Raw genomic sequence first — 24,350 nt, forward strand, 5'->3', positions numbered from 1 at the left:
AGTACAAACTGCCCAATGGCATGAAAAGGAACAGTTTTTTTTACAGTGTAGAGGTGGTTAACTGTGAGGCACATCCAAGAAAACCGGATTGTATGTAGATTTATACCTAGTAAAAAATATAAATACATTTTAAATTCTCCAGAAATGGAAACAGCTCAGAATGTCTTTTTTTTATGTGATTTGTGTGATTTTATAAGCTTCTGACACCTGCAGAAATTCTATTTGGTTGGACCATATTGCACTGCAGTACAGTTAGGAAGAGAAGATTTTTGGAAATGGCATTGCAGGTCAAAACCATTTCTAAAGTGACTGGAGCTCTAAATGCATGGGTTGAGCTTCCTGACTTACCTTATAATCTTTTCAGGACATCATTTTTTTTTTAAGTCAGTATGCTTCCTCGGTTGTTTAACTTTTTCTCTGCTGGAGCACTTTTTTTCTATTTTCACATTAAAACATGCATTTTTAGGCCTGAAAATTACCTAAAACTCCTAAAACATTATCTATTTTCTGAAAGCAGAACATCTGTAGAATGAAAATATGGTAGTTGCAAATGTTTATGTTGTGTGATATTTGCACAACTATTTTTCAAACGTATAAATAATTATATATATAAACACATTAAAATGAATTCAAACACAAAATAATTCCAGTGTATTTGTAAAAAATTAAAAGATGAGATTGCATAAAAAAAGTAGGTGTAAAAAATGTCAAGCCTTAAAATTGGAAACACCCACAAAAATGGCCGAATCATGTTGGGCTTTAAACCACGATTTCAATAATGAAATGGCAGTACAGTACTGTATTTTGCTTGTTAATTAGGGCTGTCTAATCTAATAGCTAGACCAGGGAAAATGATAGAAACTCCAATTTACTGGCAACTCACCTGAAATCTGATCGGTATTCATCCACTGATCTCCCAGCAATAAATCCACTGGGCCAGATTCAGAGACATCTGCGGCGGCGTAACGTATCGCATTTACGTTACAATGCCGCAAGTTTTACGGGAAAGTGCTTGATTCACAAAGCACTTGCCTGTAAAGTTGCGGCGGCGTAGCGTAAATCCCTCCGGCGCAAGCCCGCCTAATTCAAATGGGGCGTGGATCATTTAAATTAGGCGCGTTCCCGCGCCGAACGTACTGCGCATGCTCTGTTTTGAAATTTCCCGTTGTGCTTTGCGCGAAATGACGTCGCACCAACGTCATTTTTTGAACGTAGACGTGAGTTACTTCCTTTCCTATTCACGGACGACTTACGCAAAAAAAAAAATTAAAATTCGGTGCGGGAACGACGGCCATACTTTAACATGGCAAGTCTAACTTTAGGCCACAAAATAGCAGCTTTAACTATACGCCGGGAAAAGCCGACTAGCGACGACGTAAGAGAATGCGGCGGCCGCGCGTACCTTCGTGAATCGCCGGAAAAAGCTAATTAGCATACCCGACGCGGAAAACGCAGCGAACTCCACCCAGCGGCCACCAAAGTATTGCATCTACGCTCCGAAGGCGTACGAAGCTGTACGCCTGTCGGATCGAAGCCAGAAGCCGTCGTATCTTGGTTTGAGGATTCAAACTAAAGATACGACGCGGCAAATTTGAAAGTACGCCGGAGTATCAGTAGATACTCCGGTGTACTTCTTCTGTGAATCTGGCCCACTGATTTTTTGCAAGTGGATAACGAGTGTGAAGAAAACATGCAAGGGTGTTTTGAACATTATTCTTTACAGGAATGTCAGTCTTTTAATGCTTTTCTCATTACACATTTGTTTATTATGCAATCTGTGTAATTGCCCAAGGATCGGGCATGACTTACACTATTATACTTGCTTTCATGTATTATTAAGATCAGCTATTATATTAATGTACTGGAATCTCTGCAATAAGGTTTTAAGTATTTTAATACATTTTTCACCCGTTATGTCTTCATAACTTTTATACCTGTTCTTATGACCAGTGTCATCAATAACACATTTATGAAATTTATGCTTTAAATCCTGCCATTGTGATTAGGCATATTGTGAAATTCTTTAATAGCCAACCTTCTAAATGTATGTATTATAGCTAGAGATATTTAAAATTGTATTTTTGTTTTACTTATACTAGTATGAATGTTTACAAACTCAATTTACTATATCCCAATTCCTCCACCTCAATATTGTTGCCCTTAAATTATATAGTATACTGTATATATTAAAACATAGTAAGTACCTTTTTTTTTTCAAAGTGACCCCTGTTCTAAGTAGCATAAGGGACTTAGAGAGGTGGATACTCCTTATGACATGGGGGGGGGGGGGGTTAGTGGCTGCAGCTTGAATGGAGCACAGGTGCAGTTCAGTGTATAATGCAGAGACAGAAATATAATGTGACAGCGTGAGGCTAGAAACAGCAGGACTGGGCAATAGGGTGTGTCAGCAGGTGACAGTGAAACGGCAGTACACTGATGTTCTCAGTGAAGAGCTTTGCCAGGTGGGAATGTCAGCAGGAGACAAAGAAACAGCAGTACACTGATCTTCCCAGTGAATAGTTGTGCAGGGGGGCATGTCAGCAGAAGTCTGTGGCAGGCTGTGCTCCCATGTAGAATGCAAAGAGGCAAAATGACCACACTGGAGTGGGTGTCCTTCCATGTTTTGGAGCAGTCAGTCTGAAAAAGGAAAGCATGGGGACGGGAAGGATCACCAGGTATTTCATACAAAAGGAGCAATGATAGGAGCGCAGGATACTTTTTAATACAAGTACACGGTAACACAGAAAAATATAAAAAACATGGAATGTTGGGGTAATATATGCTTTAATTAAACAAAAAATGCCCTAAAGTGATTGTAAATGACCACCTTGTAAAACAACCCATTCAGTTTAATATAGAAATGAAAGGCAAGTCTGAGCACTGAATTCCCAGCACAGCATGAGAACTGACCACGATATGCTCTACTGCTTGGTGTGGTAAGGTTTTAATAGGAAAGCAGAGGGACTGGCAGAAACTCCAGGGATTTCACACAAAGGAAGCAAAGAGAACAGGATACTTTCTCATACAAGTGCATAGTACAGCAAGGACACATCAGGAATATGAAGTGTTGGGGTAACAAACACTTCAAAAATACATTAGAATACTATATTTAATTTCTAGTTACATACAGTAGATATATGAAAAAATAAATAAATAAATCAAAGATAGAAATTGTATGACAATATGTTTTAAAGTCTCAGGTGGCCAGGGAAGTCTCCCTCCCCTAAACAATACCCATCATCACTCTTTAGCTAATCATCTCATTCATTTCAGTTAAAGGGGTTGTAAAGGTACAATTTTTTTCTCTAAATAGCTTCCTTTACCTTAGTGCAGTCATCCTTCACTTACCTCAACCTTTGATTTTGCTTTTAAATGTCTTTATTTCTTCTGAGAAATCCTAATTTCCTGTTCTTCTGTCTGTAACTCCACACAGTAATGCAAGGCTTTCTCCCTGGTGTGGAGTGTCCTGCTCGCCCCCTCCCTTGGACTACAGGAGAGTCAGGACGCCCACTAACACACAGCTCCTTTCTCTATCTGCAACGTAGAGAGCGTCCTGACTCTCCTGTAGTTCAAGGGAGGGGGCGAGCATGACACTTCACACCAGGGAGAAAGCCTTGCATTACTGTGTGAAGTTACAGACAGAAGAACAGGAAGTGAGGATTTCTCAGAAGAAATAAGGACATTTAAAAGCAAAATGGAAGGATGAGGTGAGTGAAGGAGAACTGCACTAAGGTAAAGGAAGATATTTAGGGAAAAAATTGTACCTTTACAACCCCTTTAATGTCCTAAACACTAGGATTAACTTTGATACAAGGGTGTCAATGAAGTTTCTCTATAGTTGGAACTAGGGTTGTCCCGATACCACTTTTTTAGGACCGAGTACAAGTACCGATACTTTTTTTCAAGTAGTCGCCGATACCGAATACCGATACTTTTTTTAAATGTGTCCCCAAATGCAGCCATGTCCCCCCCCATATGCAGCCATGTCCCCCACATATGCAGCCATGTCCCTCTAGCCATGTCCCTCACATATGCAGCCATGTCCCTCTAGCCATGTCCCTCACATATGCAGCCATGTCCCTCACATATGCAGCAATGTCCCTCTAGCCATGTCCCTCACATATGCAGCCATGTCCCTCACATATGCAGCCATGTCCCTCACATATGCAGCAATGTCCCTCACATATGCAGCAATGTCCCTCACATATGCAGCAATTTCCCTCTAGCCACGTCCCTCACATATGCAGCAATGTCCCTCTAGCCATGTCCCTCGATGCGGCGGCACGATGCGGCAGGAGCGGCGGCGGGGGGAAAGGGGGGGGGAAGTATTCTATTTAGGTATCGGGGGTATTTGCGCGAGTACGAGTACTCCCGCAAATACTCGGTATCGGTCCCGATACCGATACTGGTATCGGTATCTGGACAACCCTAGTTGGAACATACATCTAGTGATATCCTATCTGGCAGCAGACAAGAAAAGATGTGCCCAGCTGTGTCTGAGAATGTTCCATTGTCAGCTGTATATAAACATACACTGTTGTGTAAAAAATTTAATATCTCAAAATAAAGCAGTTTGCGTTAAAAACAGTGGGTACTTCAAAAGCCTGAATGTGCACAAGAGAAAACAATAGACAATATGGCAATGGTCATTCTCTTCTCTTATGCTCTGAAGAATAATTGCAAGGTAGAAAACAGTTCTGAGTGGAATAATAAAGTGTTAGATTCCATTTAGGGTCTTCATTACTTTTCAGCATGCAAACCACACTCACCGGCCACTTTATTAGGCGTTCTGACGTCACCGCGCATTCTCTACCTGGATACGGGCTGTGTGTTCAAGCTGGCCGGCTTGATTTTATATGCTCCATGATTCTGGATAATTGTAAGTGCATTTCCACTTGTTTTTATACCGATCAAAGTACGGTTTTATGCTATGTGAGTCCCTTCAATTTTTTTATACCCTCGGATGGTATATCGGGAGTCACTTACCCATATTAGGATACAGGCTATCAGGCTATCATCGTCTTGGGCTTCCTATCGGATATCATCCATCCATGTCTCAGCTTCTTTTTTACTCAAACAAGCGCAATATTTTTTCTGTACTTTTTTAGGTACACCTGTTCAATTGCTTGGTAACACAAATTACTAATCAGCCAATCACATGGCAGCAACTTAATGCATTTAGGCATCTAGACATGATGAAGACAACTTGCCAAAGTTCAAACGGAGCTTCAGACTGGGGAACAGTTGGGAATTAAGTGACTTTGAAAGTGACACATTTGCTGGTGGCAGACGGGCTGGTCTGAGCATTTCAAAAACGGTGGATATACTGGGATTTTCCCCCTCACCCCAGGGCTGCCTTAATGAGAGGGCACACCTGGGCACTGCCCAGGGGCCCCAGCTGCATGGGGGGCCCCTGTACGTTCCCCAAAGCAGCTGGTCCTTGAGCCCACGCTGCCCCGAAATTGGGGGACCCATGATGGCACTGGGAGTGGTAGATGCACAGGGGAGGCAGTCTGCCTCCTACCTACTTGAAGTCTGTTTACCTGCACTGCCATCATTGTAGGGGCTCCAGAGCATTACTTTGCCCAGGGGCCCATGACGCTATTAAGACGGCCCTGCCTCACCCATCTCTAGGGTTTACAGAGAATGGTCCATAAAAGGGAAAATATCCAGTGAGCAGCAGTTCTGTGGACAAAAATGCCTTGTTGATGTTAGTAGCCAGAGGAGAATGGACAGACTGGTTTGAGATGATAGAAAGGCAACAGTAGCTTAAATAACCCTTTGTTAACACAAAGATATGCAGAATACCATCTCTGAACACATCATAACTTGAAACAGATGGGCTAATGCAGCAGAAGATCACATCAGGTGAAGAACGGGAAACTGAGGCTACAATTCGCACAGGCTCACTAAAATTGGACAATAGAAGATTGGAAAAACTTTGTAATGGTGGAATGGTGTGGGAAATATTTTCTTGGCATACTTTGGGCCCCTTAGTACCAATTGAGCATCGTTTAAACACCATGAACTACCTGAGTATTGTTGCTGACCATGTTCATCCCTTTATTACTCTAGTGTCCCCATCTTCTGATGACTCCTTCCAGCAGGATAATGCACCATGTCACAAAGCTCAAATCATCTCACCACTAGTTTCTTGAATGTGACAGAGGGCTAGATTCACAGAGAGATACGACGGTGTATCTCCTGATACGCCGTCGTATCTCTGAGTTAGGCCGGTCGTATCTATGCGCCTGATTCATAGAATCAGTTACGCATAGATATGCCTAAGATCCGACAGGTGTAACTGTGTTACACCGTCGGATCTTAACTGCAATTTAAAAATGGCTGTGGGGGGCGTTCTCGCTGATTAATATGTAAATCAGCGAGATACGCCAATTCACGAACGTACGCGGGCCCGACGCAGTTTGTTACGATGTTTACGTAGCGGTTTTCCTGGCGTATACTTACCCCTGCTTGTATGAGGCGCGTCCCGCGCGTCCCCGATCGTCGCAAGTTACGCTTACGCCGAAACTACTGACGTCCTAGCAACGTCAGTGGGAGCAATGCATGCCGGGAAATTTCGCGGACGGCGCATGTGCATTTAAATCGGCGCGGGGACGCGCCTGATTTAAATAGTACACTCCCCCTAGCCGCAGAATTTGAATTTCGCCGGGGGATTTACGATCCGCCGCCGCAAGTTTGGAGGTAAGTGGTTTGTGAATTACCCACTTGCCTCTCAAACTTGCGGCAGCGGATCTTAAATCACATAGATCACGCGGATCTAAAGATCCACTGATCTATGTGAATCTAGCCCAATGAGTTCACTGTACTCCAATGGTCTCCACAGTCACCAGATCTCAATCCAATAGAGCACCTTTGGGGTGTGGTGGAAAAGGAGATTAACATCATGGATATGCACCCGAAAAATCTGTAGCAACTGCGTGATGCTATCATGTCAATATGAACCAAAATCCACACTTTGTGAAATCTATGCTATGAAGAATTGAAGCAGATCTGAAGACAACCTGGTACTAGCAAGGTGTACCTAATAAAGTGGACGGTGAGTGTACGTGTTTCTATTGAGATTCACCCTGGGGATGCTGGGCACAGGCATATTGTATAATCTACCTAGTGAATTCTCCATAGGAAAATATTAACTGTACATTTACTGTACAAGAGAATGATTTTGTCGTAGCAATGCTGGGAATAAGGTAATGAACTTTGTTATTATGTATACTATGCTGAAAAACTGATGATCATACAACAGCCGTTTCTTTTTCAGAAACCCTTAAAAGAAAAAAAATATAAAAAAAAAAAAACTGTTGGATGAGAAAAAGAAATGTGTTTCCCTCTAATTAGTGTCTCTAAATTTCCTTTTTTTGAAAACCACAATGTCGTTTTTGTATGAATAACACAATTTTTTTCCCCTCAAATTATAGTTCTTGCCTGTTTATGTTTACTTTTTGGCATTTGTGGTTTATTTGTGTATCCCATTTCTTTTTTTTCCATAAAAATAAACCATCACATTTTCTTTATTTTTGCTGTTTTTAATGTGCTGGAATTAAATCTGTCATGACGGTCATATACAGCAATTGATTTATATATAATAATAAACATTTAAAATCAATGATGTACGACATATGGTTGGTCATGCATGTCCCCCAGTATTTGTATTTGACAATTAGAAAAGCAAAATACCACTATTTAAAGTAAACGTGATATAAAATATAGTGTCTACCATTGTTGATCTCCTTCTAGACCACTGCTAGTTGCATCAGCAATCTAAACAATTATGCAACTGAGGGTGGGATAAAACTCCTTATATGCATAATTGGTCCAAATAAGTGACTCAGAAGTATAGCAAGCAGGTAAAGGGTGGTCACTTTCTGGGACCCTCTACTACAGGAAGGAGATTGGGGACATGATTACCTAATGCATTAACCACTTCCATACCGGGCACTTACGCAGCTTCCCGCCCAAGCCAATTTTCAGCTTTCAGCACTGTCGCACTTTGAATGGCAATTGCGCGGTCATGCTACACTGTACCAAAACAAAATTGGCGTCCTTTTTTTCCCCACAAATAGAGCTTTCTTTTGGTGGTATTTGATCACCTCTGCGATTTTTTTTTTTTTTGCGCAACAACTAAAAAAAGGCTGAAAATTTGGAAAAAAAATTACGTTTTTATTTTTTTCTGTTAATTTTTTTGTAAATAAGTTTTCTCTTTCAATTACGGGCACTGATATGGCGGCACTAATGGGCACCGATGAGATGGCACTGATGGACATCGATGAGGTAGTACTGACGGGCACAGATGAGGTGGCACTGATTGGCGGCGCTGGTATGCGACACTGATGGGCACTCATAGGCGGCACTGATGGGCACACATAGGCGGCACTGATGGGCACACATAGGTGGCACTGATGGGCACACATAGGCGGCACTGATGGGCACACATAGGCGGCACTGATGGGCACTCATGGGTGGCACTGGGCACTCATAGGCGGCACAGATGGGCACTCATGGGCGGCACTTATGGGTGGCACTGATGGATACTTATGGGTGGCACAGATGGGCACTGATAGGTGGGCACTGGGCATGGATGGGCACTGTGGGGTGGCACTGATGGACACTGTGGGGTGGCACTGATGGACACTGGGGTGGCACTGATGGACACTGTGGGGCAGCACTGATTTTGCCAGGTTGCCAGTCAGTGCCCATTTGTGGGCACTGATTGGCATCTTTTTCTTTTTTTGAATGCTTTTTTTTTTTTTAACTTTTTTTTTTTTTCAGGCTTTTTTTTTTTTTTTTGCCCACCCTGGTGGTCCAGGATGGGCATCCCTGGTGGTCCAGTGTGGCGATCCGAGGGGGGGCTGCGCTGATAAACAATCAGCGCGAACCCCCCTGTCAGGAGAGCCGCCGATCGGCTCTCCTCTACTCGCGTCTGTCAGACGCGAGTGGAGGGAGGAAGAGCCATCAACGGCTCTTCCTGTTTACATCGTGATCAGCCGTCATTGGACACGGCTGATCACGTGATAAAGAGTCTCCGCCGGAGGCTCTTTACCGAGATCGGAGATGCAGGGTGTCAGACTGACACCCCGCATCACCGATCGCCGCGATGCGCGCCCCCACGGGCGCGCGTGCATGAAATCCTGCAGGACGTTCTGGAACGTCCTGTCAGGATTTCATAACCACTTCCCGGACGTAAATCGGCTATAGGCCGGGCGGGAAGTGGTTAAACATCCTTGATTACAATGGTAGCTAGCCAGAGTAACAAAAACGAATCCTTCCATTGGTTGAAAAAAAGACCAAAGTGAAGAATTGAAGCAGTTAGTTCAATTGTTTTAATTTAATAGAGTTTTTATTTGGAGTTTTGAAATGATAGTACAATGCAACATTACATGGATAGTACCAGACTGTTAGTGACATTGCTACATTAATGTGCATTTACCACTTAAGGATAGGGTTGAGCGAACCCGAACTGTAAAGTTCGGGTTCGGTACGGACTTTGGGTTTTTCCCGAACCTGGACCCAAACCCGAATAATTGAAAAAAGTTCGGGTCCGAGATCGGAGTTCGGGAAAAAAAATGCGCGGAGGTCCCCGCAAATTCAATAACCAGACCCTTTAGGTCTGGTATGGATATTAAGGGGAACCCCACCGTCAATTTAAAACAAAAATGACGTGCGGTTCCCCCTAAATATCCATAACCAGACCCGTTATCCGAGCACGTTGACCTGGCCGGCCGCAGAAAAGAGGGGGGGACAGAGTGCGCCCCCCCTCTCCTGAACCGCACCAGGCCACATGCCCTCAACATGGGGAGGATGTCCCCATGTTGATGGGGACAAGGGTCTCATCCCCACAACCCTTGCCCGGTGGTTGTGGGGGTATGCGGGCGGGAGGTTTATCAGAATATGGAAGACCCCTTTAACAAAGGGGACCCCCAGATCCTGACCCCCCCCCCATGTGTGAAATGGTAATGGGGTACACTGTACCCCTACCATTTCACGAAGAAAGTGTAAAGTCTTGTTAAAAAAAAAACACACTGACAACGTAGAATAAAGTCCTTTATTAATAAAAAAAAAAAAAGAAAAAAACTCCAGCGGTGATAATCCACTCGTTCCTGGCTTCCTGCGTTGTCCTGATCCTGCGACGGCTGCGGGTGATCTCCAGCGATGAGAAGATCCTACGTCGGATGATCTCCGCTCCAGCGATGAGAAGATCCATCCATCCATCCAGCGCAGCAGCATCCCCGACCTCCTCTCACCGCTGGACACAGCCCAGCGAATGACTCGCTGCAGCTGTGACATTACTTATATAGAGGAGGCAGGAAGAGGAAAGACCCTGGGCTTACCCAGTGACGTAGCAGAGGGTACGTCAGAGGGGGCGGGGTCACGTGACGGGTGGCCCTGCCTCCTCTATATAAGTAATGTCACAGCTGCAGCGCGTCATTCGCTGGGCTGTGTCCAGCGGTGAGAGGAGGTCGGGGATGCTGCTGCGCTGGATGGATGGATCTTCTCATCGCTGGAGCGGAGATTACCCGACGCAGGATCTTCTCATCGCTGGAGATCACCCGCAGCCGTCGCAGGATCAGGACAACGCAGGAAGCTGGGAACGAGTGGATTATCACCGCTGGAGTTTTTTTTTTTTTTTAATAAAGGACTTTATTCTACGGTGTCAGTGTGTTTTTTTTTTAACAAGACTTTACACTTCCTTTGTGAAATGGTAGGTGAACAGTGTACCCCATTACCATTTCACACAGGGGGGGTCAGGATCTGGGGGTCCCCTTTGTTAAAGGGGTCTTCCAGATTCTGATAAACCTCCCGCCCGCATACCCCCACAACCACCGGGCAAGGGTTGTGGGGATGAGACCCTTGTCCCCATCAACATGGGGACATCCTCCCCATGTTGAGGGCATGTGGCCTGGTGCAGTTCAGGAGAGGGGGGGCGCACTCTGTCCCCCCCTCTTTTCTGCGGCCGGCCAGGTCAACGTGCTCGGATAACGGGTCTGGTTATGGATATTTAGGGGGAACCGCACGTCATTTTTGTTTTAAATTGACGGCGGGGTTCCCCTGAATATCCATACCAGACCTGAAGGGTCTGGTTATGGATATTTAGGGGGGACCGCACGTCATTTTTTTTTAAAATTGATGGCGGGGTTCCCCTTAATATCCATACCAGACCTAAAGGGTCTGGTTATTAAATTTGCGGGGACCTCAGCGCATTTTTTTTTTCTAAAAGTCTGTGTCCCATTGACTACAATGGGGTTCGGAGTTCGGGTTCCCGAACCCAAACTTTTTTTTTAAAGTTCGGGTTCAGACCCGAACCCGAACATCCAGGTGTCCGCTCAACTGTACTTAAGGACCAGCGCACACACATATATGTCGACAGAATGGCACTGACAGGCAAATGGGCGTACAGGTACGTCCCTTTAAATTTGCTGTTGTGTGGTCGCGCGTACGCACGACCCTGCCGAGAGCTCCGTGACCGTGCCTGCGGGACCTGCAGACTCGATGTCCACCGGTGTCCCGCGATCGGGTCACAGAGCTGAAGAATGGGGAGATGTCAGTGTAAACATAACATCTCCCCGTTCTTCCTAGTGAAATGTCACTGATCATCTGTTCCCTCTCATCGTGAAAAGCGATCAGTGACGTGTCACTCTTAGCCATGCCCCCTAACAGTTCGAATAACTCCCTAGGACACACTTAACCCTTTCCTAGCCCCCTAGTGGTTAACCCATTCAGTGTAATGTTTACAGTTATCAGTGCATTTTTATAACACTGATCGCTGTATCAAAGACAATGGTCCCAAAATGGCGTCAAAAGTGTCCGATGTGTCTGCCATAATGTGGCAGTAATTATAAAATTCGCTGATCGCCGCCATTACTAGTAAAAAAAATATATAAATGCCATAAAACTATCCCCTATTTTGTAAACGCTATAACTTTTGCGCAAACCAATCAACATACGCTTATTGCAATTTTTTTATTAGAGGAATGTGCATCGGCCTAAACTGAGGAAAACAATTTTTTTATATATTTTTGGGGAAAATATATTAGAGCAAAAAGTAAAAAAATTGCGTTTTTAGCGAGGTGATCAAATACTACCAAAATAAAGCTCTATTTGTGGGAAAAAAAGGCCGTCAATGTTGTTTTGGAGCCACGTTGCAATTGTCAGTTAAAGCGACGCAGTGCAACAATTTTTTTATATATTTTTGGGGAAAATATATTATAGCAAAAAGTAAAAAAATTGCGTTTTTAGCGAGGTGATCAAATACTACCAAAATAAAGCTCTATTTGTGGGAAAAAAAGGCCGTCAATGTTGTTTTGGAGCCACGTCGCAATTGTCAGTTAAAGCGACGCAGTGCCGAATCGCAAAAAGTGGCCTGGTTTTTTGCCAGCCAAATGGTCCGGCGCTTAAGTGGTTAAAGGGTTAATTTTGAATGGGTTGGCAACGCATCCTAATGCACTAAAAATTACTCGCCATCTGCGCTGTGGTGTACTGCAGTGTGGGTGCATTGTCCAATTGAGATGCCATTTAGAGTTTATTGGACCATTTTTGGAGTATTATATGGAGTCATTAACTTCCGGTCGATTGTGGCTGATATGACTTCTACGTATTTATATTACTGTTTAAATGATATCTAGCCTGCCCATGCAGTGTAGTAGGTCTAAAATAAGCATTTCTCACCATGCAGATTTTCTCATACATAGTGGGCCTAATCCTCAAAAGAGATAAGACGGAGTAACTGCTGTTACTCCGTCGTATCCCTGGTCCTAACTATGGAACTGATCCACGGGATCAGTTTCCCATAGTTAGGACGAAGATCCGACATGTGTAATTGAATTACACTGTCGGATCTTAGGATGCAGTACCGCATCCGCCGCTGGGGGCATTTCGCGTCGAAATGCCGCCTCGGGTATGCAAATTAGGACTTACGGAGATCCACGAAGCTTTTCAGCTTTGTTTTTTCTCCGTAAGTTTTATTTTGCAAACGCAAAATTAGGGCTGCTTTTACAAGGTGTAAACTGTTTACACCTTGTAAAAACAGACCTTTCTTGCTAGCGACGCAATTTTTTTAAAATTTAAAAAAAAAAAATTGGCGCCGTATCTTTTTTTTTACCCGACGCAACTTTATTGTCCCGTCGCAATCCACAAAGCCCGACGTAACGTAATTTCGCGCTATGCACGTCGGGAAAATGACGTCACGAGCATGCGCAGTACGGCCGGCGCGGGAGAGCGCCTCATTTAAATGGGAATCGCCCCCTGGAGAAGAGGAACGCCTTGCGCCGGCCGGATTTAAGTTACACCGCTCAAAATTTCTAGGTAAGTGCTTTGTGGATCGGGCACTTAGGTAGAAATTTTGCGGCGGTGTAACTTAAATAGGAAAAATTACGTTGCGCCGTTTCTTTGTGGATTACCCCCATTGATCTTATCCACCCTTATCAAACATTCCCCAATCCTGGCCATCTCCAGTACAGAAGAATCCCACTTTTAGTTGTACTGAGTAGGTGTTCCTGAATTTGGAGATTAATTCTCTGGTGGGTATTGAGTGTCCAGCACAAGTTCATAGCACTCGGAGGTCCTTTTTTTTTTCTCATATTAATGAAATATCCATTTCAATAAAATAAGAGTGAACTTGAAAATCAGAGTTGATCTATAATCTTATAAAAATGTATCTTAGAATAGGTGGGACTAACCTGGAGCAGTAGACGTAATTAGAATTATGAGATGCAATAGGATACAACATGCAATACAAAGGAATCAGGCTTTTAGCTGCATTGAGTAGGTGTTCCTTAATTTTGAGATTGACAAGGGTGCATTATGGAATGAGATGACCCAGGGATTGGAGGAGAGAAAGACAATGGTTATCATTTAATTTTGCTGTCATACATGGTGGGACTAATGACATTCTATTTTTAGGCATGATAGCCATATAGGAGATAAGGAAAATTACTCTTTGCACCCTCTCCAACAAAGTGTGGAGAGATTCAGATCCCAGCTATGGATTCACATTGGAGTCCTGTACCATCAATCATGTAATTACTGTCAGCTGTGACAGAGTTGGGTGAGGAAGTGTGTACCAGTTTCAAAAGTTTTTTTTCTCTCGCGAACCGAACGGGGGGGGTGGGGGGTGTTCGGCTCATCCCTACTTAGGAAGATGGAGTACAGAGAAAGAGAGGATGTTGTACATTAGAGATATAGTATGAAGGGCATTTCTTCAACATTTTTCTTTGGTGGATAGAGGTCATCTATTTCCCCTTAGGGTTTTTTTGGAAATGTTTTAAAGTAGTTAAATTAGAGAAGCAAAATCAAGAGGAGGGTATGCCATGTGTATCTCTTACTTCTCCAGGGTTAAAGCAGTATTAAACCCAAAAACAAAATGTAACATTTGGAAGCTTACCAACCTTTAAATGTGGTGGCTGCATTCGTTTTCTTTTATAGGCTATTTTTTTTTATTTCACCTAGTGATCCAGCCAATATCACACTTCCTGTCTGAGGATGTCTGCACTCGGGATAAAGTTGAAGCAGGCACTTTTGGTTAGCAGCATTGTCAGTACGGGGAGACGGTAGAGTTAGACTAAGAGATTTAGATGGCCTTGACTAATGAATAAAACTGAACTCCATCTAACACTTCACTTTATAAGCAGTTACAGCAAACAGATATGTTTTCCTTTTGGGATAAAAGTTTTACATAAATGAAAAAAACCTGACTATTGTAAGAACCTCTGTCAGAATTAAATGCATGGTCTCAACCCTCTAAGGCTGCGTACACACGATCGGTTAAACCGATGAGAACGGTCGGATGGACCGTTTTCATCGTTCCAAACCAAACGTGTGTGGGCGCCATCGGTTATTTATCCATCGGTTAAAAAAAAGCCAACTTGTTTTAAATTTAACCGATGGATTCCTAACCGATAGAAAAAAACGATCGTTAGTAGGCACAACCATTGGTTAAAAATCCACGCATGCTCAGAATCAAGTCCACGCATGCTTGGAAGCATTGAACTTTGTCGTGTGTTTTACGTTTTACACGATCGTTTTTTTAACCAATGGTGTGTAAGCACGACTGACCATCAGTCAGCTTCATCTGTTAACCGATGAAAACGGTCCATCAGACCGTTCTCATCGGATGGACCGATCGTGTGTACGGGGCATAAGTGTTGCTTTATCTGGACAGCTTGGTCTGTTAAAGTAAGTTTTTTTTAAAAACAGATCCCCTACCCAGGATAACCAGGAAAAAAAGCCTAAAACCCCTAAATTCTAAAAAAAAAAAAAAAAAAAAAAAAAAAAAAACAATGCAGAGACAACATCTGGTGAATTGGTCAACTTCTTTTTTTTTTGTAAAATAATCCACTTGCCAGTGCACTCTGGCATCTCAGGCCTCGTACACACGACCGAGTTTCTCGGCAAAAACCAGCAAGAAACTTGCTGGGAGATATTTTTTTGCCAAGGAAACCGGTCGTGTGTACATTTTCATCGAGGAAACTGTCGAGAAACTCGACGAGCTAAAAAGAGAGCATGTTCTCTATTTCCTCGACGGGAATGGAGAAAATTGGCTTGTCGAGTTCCTCGACAGCCTAACAAGGAACTCGACGAGGAAAACGATGTGTTTCGCCCGCCGAGTTTCTCGGTCGTGTGTACGAGGCTTCAGAGAAAATGGTGGGCAGTTTTTAAAAGGCGTTCTTTCCAACCTTTGTACTGCAAACTTTACAACTTGGGTATCCAATAATGATCAGTCATATAGAAGCAACTGCAACAAAGACTGGAGTATTTTTTTACCCTGACCTTCACTAGCTTCCAACCATGTTAAGGGGAGATTTTTTTTTTTTTTTAATAACTGATCCTGGCTACTTTGATGTATTCAAGAACTCAACATTTAGGCAGTGTACTGAAAAAACATGTCATTAGCTTTGAATTTTTGTACTAATGTACAAGGGACATAGAAAAAAAAATGACACTAATTAAATAGGGTACACTATTTTTCTTTAAACTAATTGCAACATATATCTATGAATAGAAAGCTTTGAGCCTTCAGATTATACCATGCTGTTTTCTATACATTAAATATGTGTGCATACCAACCGGCTCTCTTAGTTCAGACATCTTAATTTTGTAATTATTTATTTAAATGATTGTGTGTCTTAGATTCCATCTGTTTCTGGAGCAGAACCCCTACCTTATTTTCTTTTAAATTCTAGACATTCATAAAGTCCCAAGGCGGCAGGCTGTGTGCTGCTGCTGGACTGTACATATGTGTTGTGTTTCTACAGACCCCTCAAACAAATAATTTACCAATTATCTTTGTCTACGTTACTGTCTGCTCTAATGTTTATTAGTTCCAGCTAGGGACATATGATGAAATCCATCCCTTAAGAAAAACCGCATCACCCTTCACACTCAACATATGTTTTTCTTAGCTGCATAATGAATTAGCATGTGATTATTTTGCTGTTTTGCTATAGACATGAAACTGCTTCTACAGTAACGATATATATGCAATACAATGTGAAAACACAATACAGGACTTTTTTTTTTTAAAACACCTTGCTGTGGGTATCTCATAAAATACACAATTATTTATATGACTGGTATAACATTCAACTCACCCACTGCAGAGAAAATATGAGGTTCCATTCGCTACAGAATATTGAAAGAAATTGTATTTTTATCAAAGTATTCTATTTTTAATGTTTGTTTTACATAGTTAAAATTTACCAAATTAACAATATATTATTTATTTTTACAATATTTTCTATGTAAAAAAAAAGTTCAAAGCTTACTGCACAATTGTTCACTCCCGGGGACCTGAACAGTGGAAGCTGTGATCATAAAAATGCAAGCAATGGGGAGAAGAAAAATAACCTGTTTTGCCTATGGTCTCCTTGCAGCTAATATTTTCCCAATTACTGACCTATCATGCTTTGTTCCACACTGTAGGGCTGATTTACTGGAGATTGCAAAATCTGGTGCAGCTGTGCATAGAAACCAATCAGCTTCCAGGTGTTTCTGTCAAAGCTTAAATGACCAAGCTGACGTTAGAAGCTTAATACAGTAGAAGGTTTCTATTAAGAGCTGCACCAGATTTTGCACTTTCAAGTAAACCAACCTCTATGTTTCTATGTGGCTACAGCAGGAACCACACTCTACTTCAGGGGTGCCCAACCTTTTGAAGAGCGAGGGCCACTTAGGCCTCGTACACGGACGGACTGTCCGATGAAAACGGTCCGCCAGACCGTTTTCATCGGACATGTCCGCTGCCGGATTTTGGTCTGATGGTTGTACACACCATCAAACACAAATCCCCGCGGACAGGATACGCGTGACGTGGCCGCGCCGTCGCCGCGGCGACGTGCGCGACCCTGGAAGGTCAATGCTTCCACGCATGCGTCGAATCACTTCGACACATGCGAGGGCTTTCGGCCAAGCGGTCATGTCCGGTAAGTCGTACAGACGACCGAACATGTCCGACGGACAGGCTTCCAGCGGACATGTTTCTTAGCATGCTAAGAAACATTTGTCCGCTGGAAACCTGTCCGATCCGCCGGAAAATTTTCAGTTTCAGCAGACATGTTCGGTCGTGTGTACGAGGCCTTAAGCGACTTGGTAACCAGTCGCGGGCCACAATTAGTGGAGCGGCCAGATGACAGGTCCGTGTCCACTCTGCATATGTAGAGCAGACACGGACACAGCCCACTCTACTCTATGGGCCCTCCAGACGGAAAGGGACAGATCCCCTTCTGTTTTTTTTTTAGTGGATTGGATTGTAGGTAGGCAGATGTAAATGAACACAAGTCCATTTACATTCGCTGCTCCATAGAGGTGAATAGAGGGTCCGATTGGGTCAGACCAATTGTGTGAAAGACTGCTTTCACAATGATGCACAATAATGCAAAATGATGCACTGCGGTTTCCCCACACCGTGGGTGCAGAGCAGTGCACCTGTGACTTTCCTGCTGGTTAGCTGCACTTTTCCATAGACCTCTATTATATCCTGCAGGTGTGTTTCAGGTGGCGTGGAGTTCCCCCAAAAATCCACACCAGTCCCTTATCCGAGCACGTTAACCTGGCCGGCCGCAGAAAAGAGGGGGGACAGAGATCGGCCCCCCCTCTCCTGAACCGCACCAGGCCACATGCCCTCAACATGGGGAGGATGTACGAGGGTGCGTCAGAGGGGGCGGGGTCACGTGACGGTTGGCGGCTTCCCCTATATAAGAAATGTCACAGCTCCAGCGCGTCATTCCGCTGGGCTGTGTCCAGCGGAGAGAGGAGCTGCCTGCTGTGCTCTGGACGGATGGATCTTCTCATCGCTGGACTGGACCACTGATCACCCGTCGCTGGAGAGATTATCGGTCGCTGGATAGAAGACAACGTTGGAGCGGGGGGGCCGGGCCGAGAGTGGATTCACATCGCTGGATTTTTCTTTTTTTTCTACGGTGTCTGTGTGTTTTTTTTTTAACTATTTACACTTCCTTTGTGAAATGGTAGAGGTACAGTGTACCCCATTACCAATTCACATAGGGGGGGGCAGGATCTGGGGGTCCCCTTTGTTAAAGGGGTCTTCCAGATTCTGATAAGCCCCCCACCCACAGACCCCCACAACCACTGGGCAAGGGTTGTGGGGATGAGGCCCTTGTCCCCATCAACATGGAGACATCCTCCCCATGTTGAGGGCATGTAGCCTGGTGCGGTTCAGGAGAGGGGGGGGCGCACTCTGTCCCCCCCTCTTTTCTGCGGCTGGCCAGGTTAACGTGCTCGGATAAGGGTCTGGTGTGGATTTTTGGGGGAACTCCACGCCATTTTTTTTTTAATTTGGGGTGGAGTTCCCCTTAAAATCCACACCAGACCTGAAGGGTCTGGTATGGATATTTGGGGGGAACCCCACGTCATTTTTTTTTTTAATTGACGGCGGGGTTCCCCTTAATATCCATATCAGACCTGAAGGGCCTGTTAATGGAATTTGGGGGGACCCCCAGCTTTTTTTTTTTTTCCTATGAATGAATCATCTCTGTAATTGCCAGAGCTGACAATTCATTAGAGCCGCAAATCCGGTTTTAAATGCCTTTTTTTATTTCAGAAATTACACTTAGTGCAGGGACAGTTCTATGTACTGGAAACATGCGCTTTTTCACATGCTGACTTTACACCCCCCCTTGGTACGAAATTTAAAGTAATATTACACTTTTATCCTTTCACTTTTAGCATTATTAAATTCACTGCTCCTGAAAAAACGGCCGTTTTTAAAACTTTTTTCTGCATTGATACATGTTTCCTGGGACAGGACCCGGGTCCCCAAACACTTTTTAGGACAATAAATTGCATATTAGCCTTTAAAATTAACACTTTAGATTTCAAATGTTCAAGTCCCATAGACCTTAACGGGGTTCTAAAGTTTACACAAACATTTGGTGTGTTCGCAAGTTCTGATGCGAACCGAACAGGGGGGTGTTCGGCTCATCCTTAGTGTTCTGTATAAAATAAAAAATCTTCATTTTTTTTTAGTTCAGATCTGCATTAACTGCCTATAATACTTAAATTATATATATGTACTCTGTCTATTGTGGAGACCAGAGAATTGAGTCATTGTTGGTGGGAACAGTTACTTATTCATGAGAAATAGGTAGAGGAGAATGTGCTTAAAGTGGAGTTCAGCCGAAAAAATAAAAAATAAAAGTCAGCAGCTACAAATTTTGCAGCTGCTGACTTTTAATATTAGGACACTTACCTGCCCAAGGCACCCACAATGTCCTCACCCAAAGCTGATCTGTCTCTCGGCTCCCGGGTGGAAGCACAGCTATCTTTGGAAAGGGAATCAGGAAGTAAAGCCTTGTGGTCTAATCCTTGTTGTTTTCTGGGACCTGTGTGTCTCCCAGAAGACAGCGGGGGGATGGAGGAGGGTCCGTACAATAGCGCAGATTGCTGCAGATACTACGGCGAGCTATGTCCGGAAGTGGGAGCAAATACCTTCATTATACAGATACTGCTCTCTCCTCCCCCCTGAAAGGTGCCAAATGTGGCACCAGAGGGGTGTTGGGGATCCGAAAAGCAGAAGTTCCACTTTTTCGTGCTTTAAAGAGGAGTTCTGCCTGCCCCTTTAAAATTTGAAAGTCAGCAGCTACTCTTATTGTAGCTGCTGATTTTTACCTTAGGACACTTACCTGTCCCGGAGTCCAGCGATGTCGGCAACGCAGATGATGTTTACATCAGCTGGTTGGGCGCTGTCGCCGCCATTGCTGTTAATGGCACCTGGTAGTGTAGCCTTTCGGCTTCATTGGCCGGGTCCCTACTGCACATGCGGGAAGCGCACTGCACTCTCTCACTGGCCCTGCAGAAGGGGAGGGAGGAGGAGGGGGGCCAAGCTGTGGCCCAGTCTCTGGGAACTGGGGACAAGGTACCTGTAAAAAATGGGTACCCACTCCCCCCAAAAGGTGCCACACGTGGCACCGGAGGGGGGGAATCAGATAAGTGGAAGTTCCACTTTTGGGTGGAACTCTGCTTTAATAACGACACCACATCCAAAAAAAAGTAATACATTTTGGGAGATTGAAGTAGCAAATTAAATACCTATTCGTAAATGCTGATATCATTGGCTGGGTGGTAATCTGCTGGTGATTCCTGGACAGTCCTTTTTTGGTGGCCTTGTTTCTCTAGTTGATGGCCACGCTTTGTTTTTGTGCGCCACTGAACTCACCCCTGAGACCTCTGTAGGGCACCACATCCAAAAAAGTATTACATTTAAGAGATTGAACTAGCAAATTAAGTGCCTATATGTAAATGCTGATACGAATGTGCTGGTTAATTCCTGATGGTCCTTTTTTGGTGGCTGGCCTTCTCTAGTTAATGGTCCCTCTTTGTTTTTGAACACACTGAACACACCCTTGACACCTCTGTACAGCAGAGATATCCTGGTTTGACACGTGTCCTTGTACACCTCATCTGGTTGCCGCCACATACGCTTGACACCATCTGAACCAAATAAGTTTATCTTGGTCTCATCAGACCACGGGACATGGTTCCAGCAATCTATGTCCTTAGTCTGCTTGTCTTCAGCAAACAGTTTGCAGGGGTTTTTGTGCATCATCTTTAGAAGATGCCTCCTTCTGGGACGACAGCCATGGAGACCAATTTGATGCAGTGTGCAGCGTATGGTACTCACAGCCTGACCCCCCCACCCCTTCGACCTCTGCAGAAATGCTGGCAGCACTCATACTTCTATTTCCCAAAGACAACCTCTGGATATGATGCTAAGCACATGCACTCAACTTCATTGGTTGACCATGGAGAGGCCTGTTCTGAGTGGAACATGTCCTGTTAAACCATTGTATGGTCTTGGTCATCGCCCTGCAGCTCAGTTTCAGGGTCTTGGCAATATTCTTATAGCCTAGGCCATCTTTATGTAGAGCAGCATTTTTTTTTTGGATCCTCAGAGAGTTCTTTGCCATGTGGTGCCATGTTGAACTTCCAGTGGCCAGTACGAGAGAGTGAGAGCACACCTGCTCCCCATTCACACCAGAGACCTTGTAACACTAACAAGTCACATGACACCAGGGAAGAAAAAATGGCTAATTGGGTCCAATTTGGACATTTTTACTTATGGGTTTACTCACTTTTGCCAGTGGTTTAGACATTAATGGCTGTGTGTTGAGTTATTTTGAGGGGACAGTAATTTTTTTTTTTTAATACAAACGTTTTTATTTGAGGATATGAAAAGACAATACCGAGTTAAGGTATATGTTGGGATGCAACCCTGATTGAAAAAAATATATGCAAGACATATATGTGATATTTATCGCAGTGCCATTTTCCAAATTTAAATTTCAGTACAACAACTGGGTTATGGCGCCACGTTATAGTGCATCCCATTACCAATATTATTTAGAGGGGACAGCAAATTTACACTGTTATACAAGCTGTACACTCACTACTTTACATTTTTAGCAAAGTATTATTTCTTCCGTGTTGTCACATGAAAAGATATAATAAAATATTTAGAAATATAATACAAAAGTGTAAGAGCCGGTTCACACAGGGGCAACACGACTCTTTGGAGGCGACCTGGAAGCGACCTGAGCCCGCACCACAGCGCGACATGGGGCGACTTACAAGGCGACTTCAAATCGCCTCCAGGGCAGGAGGCTTTCCAGTGGCCAATCAAACTTGAATCAGTTCTGTGGGAGGGAGAGGGGAGGGAGGGCTTTGCCCTTTAAAAAATGTTTACTTCCTGAAAAGTCACTGCAGTAAAGACAGTGATCCGACTTCTGAGGCGACTTCCATTGAAATCAATGGATACAAGTAGCCTAGAAGTCTGATTGAAGTAGTACAGGAACCTTTTCTGAAGTCGGAGCGACTTCAGTAGTGTAAATTAAGACGGCTCCATTCACTGCCATTGATTTTCTCGACCGCGCAACTTGGGGCGACTTAAAGTCGGATCCCAGGTCGCCCCTGTGTGAATCGGCTCTAAGGGTGTACTCACTTTTGTGAGATACTGTACTTTAAGCTCATCCCTGCTCCCCAAAAACAAAATTATGCAGCAAATAACCCGCACAGCAGAACAACCGTATGACCATTTGGTAATGTACAGCTTTTTCCATTAGAAATTCTAATATGTATAAAAGTGACTTTTCTAAAAAAAAATCCAGCACACTAATTGCTTCCATTGTTCTCAAATTACATTTCCAGGGCTTACACCAGCTATAGTATCTTTATTAATTATTCAGGCTCTGTGGGAGTTTTGGTGTAAAATAAATATTTCTCAGCTAAACATAATTCATAATCCTGAGGCCTCCCAGGCTAAATTCAAATGTACAGCAGAGAGAGGTTATTTGCTTGCATTGTGCTTTTATAATTGACTGCTGAAATAAAAAAAAAATCGGAGGAAAAATCATTTAATTGGGCAAGGTCAAAAGCAGAGTAAAGTTATTCCTACCTCATTTATCACAGACAGCAAAACACTTCATGCACATGCAACAAATGTTTAATGGCAACCACCCATGGTGGAAGGGGCCTTATACTTTTACCTCAGTCCTAGCTTAAACTAACATGACTTTGCAGCTTTGAAACTGTATGAATAGAAGCAATGTTTTTGTTTGGTTTTGTAGTGTTGAGATAGAAATAGCTTCAAGCTGCAATTTAGGAGTCATTAGAAATAAACAGCATACGCTAAAGTTGTTTTCCAGATAATATATCTTGACATACCCTGGGACATGCATAGAAGTCTTAACTGTGCCCACAATTGGTCTAATGATCCCAAGTCGACCAACCATGTAATTGCAGTTAATTACTATATTATTACAGAAGGCATATCCAAGTTCTACAAGTATTTCTGGTATCCTGTAAGGCATTAAAGCCTAGCATATTATGAAGGATTTAAACATGTTGAGGTTACTGCATGTCATATAATTTTCAATAAAAAAAAAACTGAATATCAAAGTATTTTTCTTCAAGTAAAATGTCACTTTACAAGGAAACCGTTACATTAGACCTTCGTGTTTATTTTCTAGATAAAACATTTTTAAAAATGTATTAATTCACCTATGTCAGGCATGTCCAAAGTTAAAGCCCCCCTGGTGATTTAATATGGCCCCCCTGGGGATTTGGATATATATAGCCATTGCAGCCTCACATGTGCCCTGTGCCCTGGGGGCCACAAAAGATATATACCGTATTTTTCGGCGCTGCCTCGGAGGGGATCTACATAAAGAGAATCTCCTGTTTAATCGGCGGTGTCTGTAATAGGAAGTCCGATTTCCTGGGATGCCATTGGATGACTGTTCTGTTTATCATAGGAGACGGGATTTTGTATTAAAGAGGCCACAAGTAAACAAGAAATTCTCCTGTTTGTAATCTGACGGCACTTGTCCCTCCCCCTCCCTGTCCTCTCCAAAGCTGCAGATGGGCATCGATCAGGCTGCACTGATGGCAATGGTAAGGCTGCATTCATGGCACATGTGAGGCTGCATTGATTGCAATGGTAAGGCTGCATTGATTGCAATGGTAAGGCTGCATTCATGGCAATGATGAGGCTGCATTCATGGCAATGATGAGGCTGCATTCATGGCAATGATGAGGCTGCATTCATGGCAATGGTGAGGCTGCATTCATGGCAATGGTAAGCCTGTGCGTGTTATACGCTGATAAATTTGGTATATCCAAATAACACGCCCAAGCTCAACCTTAGTCCTGAGCAGCGCTCGGGGATTCGTTTGGGCCACAATAGAGATATATACAGTATATCCAAATAACACGCCTGAGCTCATCTCTTCACCACACACAGCCACAAAGGCAAGAGAATTCTTGTTGGGTAGTGTATTAGTGCTCGGGCAAACACACGTAGATCAAATTTTAATGGTTCAAAG

This window comes from Rana temporaria, chromosome 1, assembly GCF_905171775.1.
Source record: "Rana temporaria chromosome 1, aRanTem1.1, whole genome shotgun sequence".
NCBI classification, from domain to species: Eukaryota; Metazoa; Chordata; class Amphibia; order Anura; family Ranidae; genus Rana; species Rana temporaria.